At 47.9% G+C, this 10,410-nt stretch overlaps 1 long non-coding RNA gene across 1 annotated transcript; it reads left to right on the top strand.

The window, feature by feature from the left end:
* The first annotated feature begins 5,772 nt into the window (after nucleotides 1–5,772).
* Nucleotides 5,773–9,507, top strand: LOC123582514. Its single transcript, XR_006704416.1, has 2 exons — nucleotides 5,773–7,618; nucleotides 8,967–9,507. It is a non-coding gene; the product is annotated as an uncharacterized LOC123582514 (long non-coding RNA).
* Nucleotides 9,508–10,410: the final 903 nt, after the last annotated feature.

The raw sequence follows: 10,410 nt of genomic DNA, 5'->3' as shown, positions 1-10,410 counted from the left end.
CTCAGTGTTTTTTTTTTTTTTTTTTTAAAGGTGCACGTGAGGGCCTCTAACCGTCACTGTGAGTTGCATTTTGGGAGAAACAAATGGCACCATGGGGGACGATAGGGGACCAGGTGTTGCAAAGGCAGTTCTGAGCCCGGAAAGGGCTGACCTGGCGGGAGGGCAGAGAAGATTGAGCTGAGGAGTGAGCTGGCTGGCTTGTCAGTGAGCACCAAGCCCTGGGACAAGGCCCTTCTTCATTTCTAGAACCCCCGCCCTGGCCATGAGGAGCAGGAGGGCCTCCAGAGACCTGGAAGAATTTGTGGGTGAGGTCCAGGGACAACTGGTATATGGTCTGGGCTGGTTTTTGTTCTTCTTTCAAGAGGCAATCCTGTGGGTTCTTTGCTGACAGCATCTGGGGCGGGGTTCCAGGAACAGTATGGAGCGGGGTGCATGCTCTTGGGTGAGCAGAGTCCGCCTCTCCCTTGACTTTGTCTTGGGGTGACTGCATGTGGCCTTGTGCTCCCAGATGCAAGGCTGCATGATTTCCGATTGGGGAAGAGAGGCAAAGGGCTGTTAGAGACACGCACCCAGCTGGAGCGAGCACGGAGAAAATCTGCCTCACCCTCATTCATACATTCCCGGGCTTGCAAGGTCGGCACTGGGTGTCGGATGGGCTGTGTTTCCTTTCGAATTCACCCTTCCTTAGGGGCCCTCTGGAAAGTCCCTGCTTCTCCCATGCTGCCCCCAAGGGGAGCTGCTTCTCTCTGGTTGTTTTGCATACAGCAGACACCAGGCCTTTCTCCAGACTATTTAGTGTGTGTGTGTGTGTGTGTGTGTGTGTGTGTGTGTGTGTTTCCCCAAAAGAGAAAGAAAGAAAATCGTTTGGTTTACAGTCTGTAGTTACTTGTCTCTGGGTTAGGATCGCTGGAGGTTGCCCCCACCTCGCGTCCAGCTTGACTTCCAAGTTTCTGAGGCCACATTTAGCCCCTACTCCCCACCCCTGAGCTCCTTCAAGGACTGTCAACTCCCTTGAAATTGACACCCCAGAGAGTTGGAATGGGAATCCTCACTCCCTGTAAATTTGGAGTTGTATTTTGTTGCTGCAGCTTACTCATTTCCTGGTTATTCTCATGGATAAATCCTGGATTATCCATGAATTGGATATATATGTATAGATATATCTTCTTCTTCCCCCCCAAGGCCCTGTTTTTGTGTGTGTCAGGCATCATTTCCAGAGAGCCCACACTCCACCTAGATTCTGTATTGGTCTCTGCATGCGGGGTTTAGGGCCGCTGTTACCCAATTACCACAAACCAGGTGACTTAAAACAACAGAAATGTATTGTCTCACAGTTCTGTGAGTCAGAAGCCAGAAGTCAGGGCATCAGCAGGGTTGGCTCCTTCTGGAGGCTCTGAGGGAGAATCTGTTCCATGTCCCTCTCCTCGCTTCTGGTCGTTGCTGGCAACCCGTGGCTTTCCTTGTCTTGTAGATGTATCACTCCAGCCTCTGCCTCTGTCTTCATATGGTGTTTTCCTCTCTGTATGTGTCTTTGTGTGTCCTCTCCTTATAAGGACAAAAGTCACTGGGTCTTAGGGCCCACCCCAATCCAGTAGGATCTCACCTTAACTAATTACATTTGCAAAGACCCTATTTCCAAATAAGGTCACATTCTGAGGCTCTGGGTAGACATGGATTTTCAAAGGTCACCGATAAACCCACCACAGTCTCTCCACCTTCCGACCCTTCCTTCCACCCATCCGTCCCATGCACCTCACCAGAGCCATTTTTCTCAAACCTCCTTAGCAGGAGCAACCAACTCTTATGCCAAAAATCTCCAGTGACTTCCCGCTGCCAACAGAATAAAGTCCCATCTCTTTAGCTCAGCTTCAGAAGACTCACCATAGTGTTGCTCCAGCGATCTTTTTCACGTTCCTTTTCTCCACTCTCCTTCACACATTCTCCAGCTGCATCTGGAAGGTGGTCTGTGGCGTGGCACATGCTGTAAAGGGCTCTTGTCTTCTGCTAGGGCCTCTGTCCCTTGCCTAGATGCTCTCCTTTTCAAGCATCCATGTCATGTCATAGCCTTTTTTCTCTGATGAGAACAACCCTGGCCAGTCGAGATCAAGGGCTCAGCGCTGACCACAGACCGACTTCGATGCCACCCCCTTCCTTCCCCCATCCTCAGTGATGACCGATGCTACTCTCTGCCAAGTGGAATTTTTATCCAAAGATAAGCCTGTGTCTAATACGTCTTTGGGTCTTTGGATTGGAAAATGATGCATTGAATCTTGCGACTTCTTGGCAAATGACTGTGGGTGCCGCTGCTGTGAGCACATGAGGGGGATGATTTGAATCTGAAGCAACCAGGATGCTCATGGGTCAGTGCATGAACTCCATGCCTATACCCCCACTAGGTCTGAAGCAGATGAAGATCCCCTGTGTGGAGATGAAATGAGGGGAAGGAGAGAATGGCTGCTGTATTGAGAGTCAAGGGCAGTGGTCTTTCAAAGGAAGACGTAGGAGAAGCAGATCCCTAAGGTTGGGTACTGAGAGGCACTGGGCTCAGTGGGAAGGGTTGTAGTGATATCCGGCAGGCCCCCTCCCCATCCTCCCTGATGGACGGTTGGTGAGCAAGATGGCAGGTGGGGCAGGGCTAGGGAGGGAGGTAAAATGGAGACCTAGAGTACAATGAACAGAATGGGTTCCAACACCTTTCACTTCCAGCTTTCACAGATGCCCTGAACACTTGAAAGCAACAAGGAAGTTTTCATTCCAAAGAGTGATGCTGGCGTCTTTTTCTAGCCCCTCCCAAGTGGCACTGATTGACCATTGACAACTGGCTCTTCAAACTCTCTTCCAAAGCATTGCATCTCTGTGGAGACACATGAGGAATGTAGTTCATCTGCAAGTAGGTTTCCTCTAAACTGTCTTGCCTCCCTGTGTTCTGTCTTTTTCCTCTGCTCATACCTCAGTCGCATCAAAGCCCCATAGGCATTGTCCCTGGGGATCAAGAAGCAGTCCACCCCAAAAGGAATAGCAGAGACATAAAGAATTGGAGTGAGAGAGAGTTCTGGGAAGATGCTCAAGGTGTGGGTGGCAGGTTGAGCCCACTGATTTGTGACATTCTGCATTTCAGGTACTGGGACATTTCTAACATCAAAATCTTTGAAGCCACCAGGGCTCTTTCTTGCTGGATCTTGGCAATACACCGTCATGTCATAGGTTTAGAAACTCAGGCTAAAGAAAGTACTCAGGGAAAAGTGCTTGCCCCTGGAAATGTTTATGATAGTTCTGCTCCTTCCTCTATTGACTCATAACTCCGCATGCATGGTCTCACCTGGCTGGGTTCAGAAAATAGTTATCTTATTATAAAAACAGTAAACCCTTGACTCCATTAAATAATTATAGCTTCTTAGACATCCCATCTAAAAGGTTTCCCATTTTTCTTCCTGACAAATTGCCAATTTGTGCATTTCGAAGCAGATGGATTTAGTCAAATTTCCTTTGTCAGTAAGTATTCTGTGCAACAAATCTGTTTCCAGGTCCTAAAGGCGACTTTGCTCAGGTTCAAGCCAACAACCTCCACCCCCCCAACCAAACAAAAAGGAATGACCCCAGTTTGAGTTAGTCGTATCCATATACATGAAGAATATCCATGAGTTTAAAATGTTTTAAGAATCAGGAAGGGCGGGGGAGAGGAGACAAGAGGAAAAGGATGAATTGCTTATGATTCTGCTCTTAAGGAGTGATTTTATGTCACTGCTCCCTGCTACTGGAAGTTGCCATCCACCTCTGACCAAAGTACAAAGAACATTTGACACAACATAAAACATGAACTTTCAGTGGCTTAGTGTCCTGGCTGTGACTCAAATGTGCATGCCCAGGCAGGCTCCACAGTGGAGGTCCGGCTCCATTGCTCTACTCTAGGAGGCTGAAGCAGATGTGGCCCATTAATATCACTGTCTTGCCAATAGCAGTTTCCATCGATGGAAGCTGGACTGATCCAACTGTAGTCTTACTTCTGAAACATCCAAGGATTCTAGGTAGCTGCTTCTGTGTTTCTTTTTCCAACTAGACAGTGAATTCCTTGAGGGAAAGGATAATGTCCGTTTGGTTTGCATCTGTAGACATCAGCTCAGTAATTGGCACATAAAGGCACTCTGATAAAAAAAAATTTTTTTTAATGAAATGGTTTAAAAACAGCAAGATCCTCTGTAAAAGTAGGACATTATACTCCTCTAGTTTTCTTCAGAGCATATAAATATTTGATAGGAGGTTGCACCAGGACTGGGATTCTGACTGCTAGTGGTGCCGGGATCTGGGGCTCCGGGACTTAGAGACAGAAGAGATGGAACTCTGGTTCCGTCAAGGACAAAGCTGATGGGAAACTGTGGCATGGGTGTTAGGAGGGAGGGTGAATTAGTTTCCTATAGCTGCTGTAACAAATTACACCAAAAGATGAGTGGGTTAAAACAACACCAACTTATTAGCTTAACCATTCTGGAAGTCAGAAGTTCAAAATGAGTCCTCCGGGCTAAAATCAAGGTGTTGACAAGGCTGTGTTCCCTGGGGAGGCTCTAGGGGAGAACAGTTTTCTTGCATTTTCCCATTTCTAGAGGCCATCTGCATCTTTTGGCTCATGGCCTCTTCCTCCGTCTTCAAAACCAGCGTCTTCAAATCTCTCTCTGACTCTTACCCTGACCCTCCTGCTTCCCTCTTTGACTTATAAGGACCCTTGAGATTACATGGGGCTCAACTGGTTCCCCATCTCAAGGTTACCTGATTAGCAGCCTAAATTCCATCTGCAACTTTAATTCCCCCTTTCCATGTAACATAACCTATTCACAAATTCTGAGGAGTAGGGCATGGATGGCTTTTGAGGGGAGGCATTATTCTGTTTACCACAGAAGGGCACCTGGGTGGTCACGGAGTCCAGCATCCTTGTGCTACACTTGAGGAAACTCAAGCTCCGAGAGTTTATTGGAATTCCAACTGTTTTCCTCCACAGGAGAGTTAAGCTCACTCTAAGGCCCAACCGTCTGCACCCAGAGCCCTAAGCAAGACTCAGCAGGAGGCCCCTGGCCTCCTCTTCCTCCAGTTCTTTCTTCTACACCTGTGCCTCATTGCTTTCCCACCCTGTCCAGGGGAGGGTGCCAGGGTGTGTGTGTGGGGGGGTCACAGTACACCTGACCCATGTCCAGACTGGATGGAGAGTGGCCATTTCATGGGGCCAGAGAATGGATTGGACCCATCCATAAGAGCCCTGTCATTTTGGCAGAAGCGTGAGCTCTTAGAAGTACAGCTTCTGGAGGGGAGGGGAGGATAGGTGATAGGTATTGAAGAGGGCATCTTTTGGGATGAGCACTGGGTGTTGTATGGAAACCAATTTGACAATAAATTTCATGTATTAAAAACAAAAGAAGTACAGCTTCTGGAGCCACTTGCATGGCTCAGTGACTTAAGTGTTGGACTTCAGCTCAGGTCATGATCTCACAGCTCCTGAGTTCAAGCTCCACATGGGACTCACTGCTGTCAGCTCAGAGCCCACTTCAGGTCCTCTGTATCCCCTCCCCCTCACCACTCCCTCTCCTCTTTCTCATAAACAAATAAACATTAAAGAAAAAAAGAAAGGGTGTCTGCATGGCTCAGTTGGTTAAGTGTCCGACTTTTGATTTCGGCTCAGGTCCTGATCTCACGGTTTGTGTGTTCGAACCCTGCATTGGGCTTCTGCGCTGACAGCATGGAGCCTGCTTGTGATTCTGTCTCTCCTTCTCTCTGTCCCTCTCTCTCTCTCTCTCTCTCAAAAATAAATAAAACGTTTTTTAAAAAAAAGAAAAAGAGAAAAAAAAAGAAAAAAAAAGAAGTACATCTGCCAGTTGCCTAACTAGGACACTGAACTCAAGGGATTTGGGACCTCAAGAATCTGAAAGCCTGTATTGTCCTTACTAGGAAGTCCATAAAAGGGGGAACTAGTGGGTGGTCCCCAACTGGCTGGTTCACAACTGACACTGATATTGCTGCTGGGGCCGCTGCTGTGGGTTTCTCAGCCTGGAGACCCTGTTGGACCATGGCCCATTCTTGGCAAAAGAAGGTTCCGGCTGCCGAGTGTCCTTTGAGTAGATGCTGGTGATTCTGGCCCCAGAGCTCAAGTTTAAGGCAGTAGGTGGTCCAGGAGACACAAGAGCAGGTCCCCAGTCAAGGCCGGGGCCAGAGGAGAAGACACAGGAGGACTTACTGCATGAGACATTTACTAGGAAAGAGCAAACCACCATCTGGGGGAGCAGAGGACCAGGGGATGGGACAGGTCTTATTCCTAATGTTCCCTCCTTTCATGGCACTCTGTTCTGTGTAGCTGGCCAGCCCCTTTACCTTCACCACAGCCAACAAAAGCCTCTGGCCAAGGACACGAGGGCCCAGGACCTTGCTTGGAATTCCTCAGAACCCTGGGATGCAGCCAGTCTGGTGGGGGGGAGATGGGGTGTTAAGGATGGATGGGACCACTGAGGAAGGCAGGCCAGGCCTCTGGAGGCGGTTGACATGGCTCCGTGAAGCACAAGGGGACCATGGCCCCCTCAGCGTAGGGCTATAGAGTTCCCCATCTGTCCCCTGGCAGCTGACAGGTGGAGACGAGAACCCTGACCCGAGAGGTGAGTGAAAAGAGAAGCAAGGTATCTTCACCGAGGGGAGAGCCCATGTCCTGTGGCTGAGTGCCTGGTGAGGTTGGGATCACCATGAGCAAGTTCTACTTTGATTGAAAGCCTCTAACCCAGGATTCTGGACCAAAAACTCAGCATCCTCTGAAGGAGACACAGCTGAGGATCCGAAAGGGCAGAGAGAGCTTGTGAGGAAACGGGTGCAGGTGAAACTGGGGAGAACAGGTGGAAATGGGTCAGGGATGTGGCTGAGGCTGAGGTTGGCGGTTCCAGTGATGATGGAGGTCGAGGAAGATGACGCGTCGGGGATCAGGATGTGCTTCTGAGACACAATATCGAGGAAGAATGAGGTGGGGGTATCGATCAGTCTGAGGGATATTCCTTCTGCAGATGGGCAGTGTTGATGGAGCCCTGCCTTTTCAGTGGTGCTGAAAACTGGGCAGCCCCAGGGAGGAGAGAGGCCTTATATACTTTGTCTACGCCTACAGCTGCAGACAAGAAGGCAGGGCACCCGCCTTTCCCCAGAAGAGTCAGTTGAGAAGGACATAGCCGCTGCCCCTAGGGAGGCCCCTGCTTCCTTCCCGTCAGGGCCCTCCAAAGGCTGCACAACCCAGGCCCCCAGAAGTGAGCCCCCCTAATGTGTAGTGGAAAATGAATCCTAAAGGAAGGCCAGACTGCCACCTGACGAGCACCCTAGACTGGATGTCACTTGAAGCCTCCTGGGGCTCCGGTGCCCTGTGAATCTCTTCCTCTTGGAACATGGGTGACAGCTATCTAGTGCCTTGCTGGGCCCCGGGCTCTCCTGCCAGCAGTGACTGAGATGGGAAGGCTGAGAGCTAAGATTCTCCTTTAGGAACTCAGTGTTCAGTTCAAAAATGTGCCATGACCCATGGTGGCCCTTTTTCTCTTGGGGCTCCAGAGAGCTTCTGAGCTGGACAGACTGGAATAAGAGAACCCAGCAGAAATGGAGGGAGAAGCAAGAGGTAAGATCTCTGGCTGAAATTAGGCTGTTGGGGGGCAGCCTCTAAGACACTCTTCCTGGTGGGTAAGAGCTGAAGTACTCCAGAAAGCCCACCCAAGGAATTCCCTGACCCCTGGGCACGGGACGGCCCCTTTGGGACTGATGAGTTCATCAGGATTTGGCCAAGTTTGTGTTTCTCAGAGGGACCATGGCCAACCTCTGGTGCATAACTGTCTATGAGTGGAGACTGGATCATGAGCAGAGAAAAAGTACTGTGGGCTCTGGAGCAAGGAGAACCCCCAAAGATATGGGATGGAGTCCGGCATTTCTGGGAGCTGGAGCAGGCCTGGGTGGGAAATGCCAGTGGGTGGCATGGTGTGACTAAGTTACTTCTTCCCAGAACTTATGAGACATTGAATTCATTTCTAGAATTTCTGTCCTAAAACCATGAGTTAAATGTTCTGTGTTTTTTGTTTTTGTCTTTTTGTTTTGTTTTGTTTTGTTTTGTTTTGTTTTGTTTTGTTTCTAACCCAGTTAAGCACAGGAGTTTGATAATGGCCATGAGGTAACGTGTTTGGAAATCTGGTCTGCGAAGACCAACATCATTATATTTTAAAGCGCTGACGTGTATCTAAATGGCTATATTTTCAGATGAGCTTGAGTATGATTTGTCAAGATCTATAATGTCACCATGAGAACTGTAACCACATCAAACCTATGGATTCACTTGGGAAGTGAAGCCATTGTTGTTGGATCTAGCGTTTTCAATTCAGAGAAGCTTGTGTAGAAAGGCAGAAGGTAGTGGTTAAGAACACAACCTCTGAGCCTCGCTGCCTGGGTTTGGGTCTCTACTTTGCCTCTCTGGCCTTGGGCAAGAGCCTTAAGATTTCTGTCCCTCAGGTTCCTCCATCTGTAAAATGGGGATTAATCCCAGGGTTATTGTGAAGATCAGGTAAGTTAATAGATGTAAAATATATAGAACAGTGCTTGGCATGTACTAAGGACTCAAACGTTAGCTACTATTATTATTTCTAATTTTATTTTATTTCAGTTCTTTAAAAACTGCATTCCATTTTTGTGGATTCTGCAATGCTTTATTTTATTTTATTTTATTTTATTTTATTTTATTAAGGAAAAATTACTCCTTCCTTTTTTTCTGACCTGACAGCATGCCCAGGAAACAAGGTGGTTTGTTTTGGGGCTGAGGATTCTGGAAAGATGTTAGGAACAATACACGGGAATGTAATTTTTCAGTATCCCTAATCTACGCTCAGCCTTAAGCCCTGTGCCCTTTACAATGGTGTGAGCTTGGTAAATGGTCGATAAATAATTTCAATACATTCACCAAAATCATTTTTGGTTGTTTCTAGGTCCAGAGTGTGGGAAAATGTCATTGGAAAGTAGCTAGCACGGAAATGTGAGTTTCCCTCCCTCTACTATTCTGATATTCTCAGGAGCTGGGAAGCTGGCATAAAAAATAGTCAAGGTTTTAAAGCTGCAATGGACTATATTCTGTTTCTTTCAAAATTCTTTTCACATCCTCCTTGGCAGAGAGGCCTGCCTGCTTTCCTATCAACACTGAAGACTGTGTAGCAGCATCTATATATACAGCCTGAGGTGTGCTCCCAGAGCCTGATGGTTGGAGCTGCCTCCCTGGCTCTTTCTTCCAATTGATGGAATGGTGTCTGTAAAAATGTTTTGAAAATATGAAAAGTGGCAAATTGGCCTTCATGACAAATAGAACTTAATGTAACATATTTTACACGTTAAATCTCCACGAACAAAAGCGATCTCTAATGTTTTCTTTCTCAGGGCAAATTTCTTGGCATTTACATACCTTCAGTGTTTTACTGTGATCCTGGCTGGTGGCGGGGGGAGTTATCATAATAAATAAAACAGCTTTCACCTGTATGGAGCTTATGATTTATCTGATAGCAACCCATTGTATCTCACCCCCGAGAGAGGTGGGGTGCAGGTGATGGGGAAGAGGTCCTCATGTTGCAGCCCCCAGATGGAACCTGTTTGACTCCCTCCCCTAATCTCCCAACTCCCTGCTCCTCCAAACCCTGGGCTGTTAAGTGCTCCTTTGAAGGAGAGGGAGTCAGAGGTATAAGAAATACCAGCTTCTGAGACTTTGATGGCTGAGCCCAGTATGGTCTGGGGTGTCTCTCCCTGAGTTAATGGCATGGGGACTCCCCAACAGCAGTTGACCCAACTGATCCACTCCACGGTGGGAAAAGTAGGCTCTGCTTCTCCAGTGTCCCAAATGGGGTGTGGGGTGGCAGTGGGCACAGGGGACAACTGTTGAGGCAACTTCGACCCTTCGACACCCAGGGTTGCTTTGGGAAGAAGCTGAAAGGAGGAGAATAGAAATGCACAGTGTTTGTGTTTTGCATTCCCCCCACCCCCCCTCCCCCATTGAAACAGTGAAATTGGGAGGGGGAGCAAGAAGGGACAGGGGACAGGCTTGTTTATTTTAATTTAATTTTTTAAAGTTTATTTTGAGAGAGATAGAGAGAGAACAATAGGGGGAGGGGCAGAGGGAGAGGGAGAGAGAGAGAGAATCCCAAGCAGGCTCCTCACTTTCAGCCCAAAGCCTGACTCGAGGCTTGATCTTACGAACCGTGAGATCACAACCTGAACCAATATCAAGAGTTAGATGCGTAACCAACTGAGCCACCCAGGTGCCCCCAGGCTTGTTCATTTTTTTTTTTTTTTTTTTTTTTTATAGATGGGGAATAATGTTGCCATCTAAATTTTTTTTTTCAACGTTTATTTATTTTTGAGACAGAGAGAGACAGAGCATGAACGGGG

The sequence above is a fragment of the Leopardus geoffroyi genome, chromosome B3 (assembly GCF_018350155.1).
Source record: "Leopardus geoffroyi isolate Oge1 chromosome B3, O.geoffroyi_Oge1_pat1.0, whole genome shotgun sequence".
Lineage (NCBI taxonomy): Eukaryota > Metazoa > Chordata > Mammalia > Carnivora > Felidae > Leopardus > Leopardus geoffroyi.
Note: the sequence above shows the minus strand (reverse complement) of the source record. Positions and strands in the feature narration are given on the sequence as shown.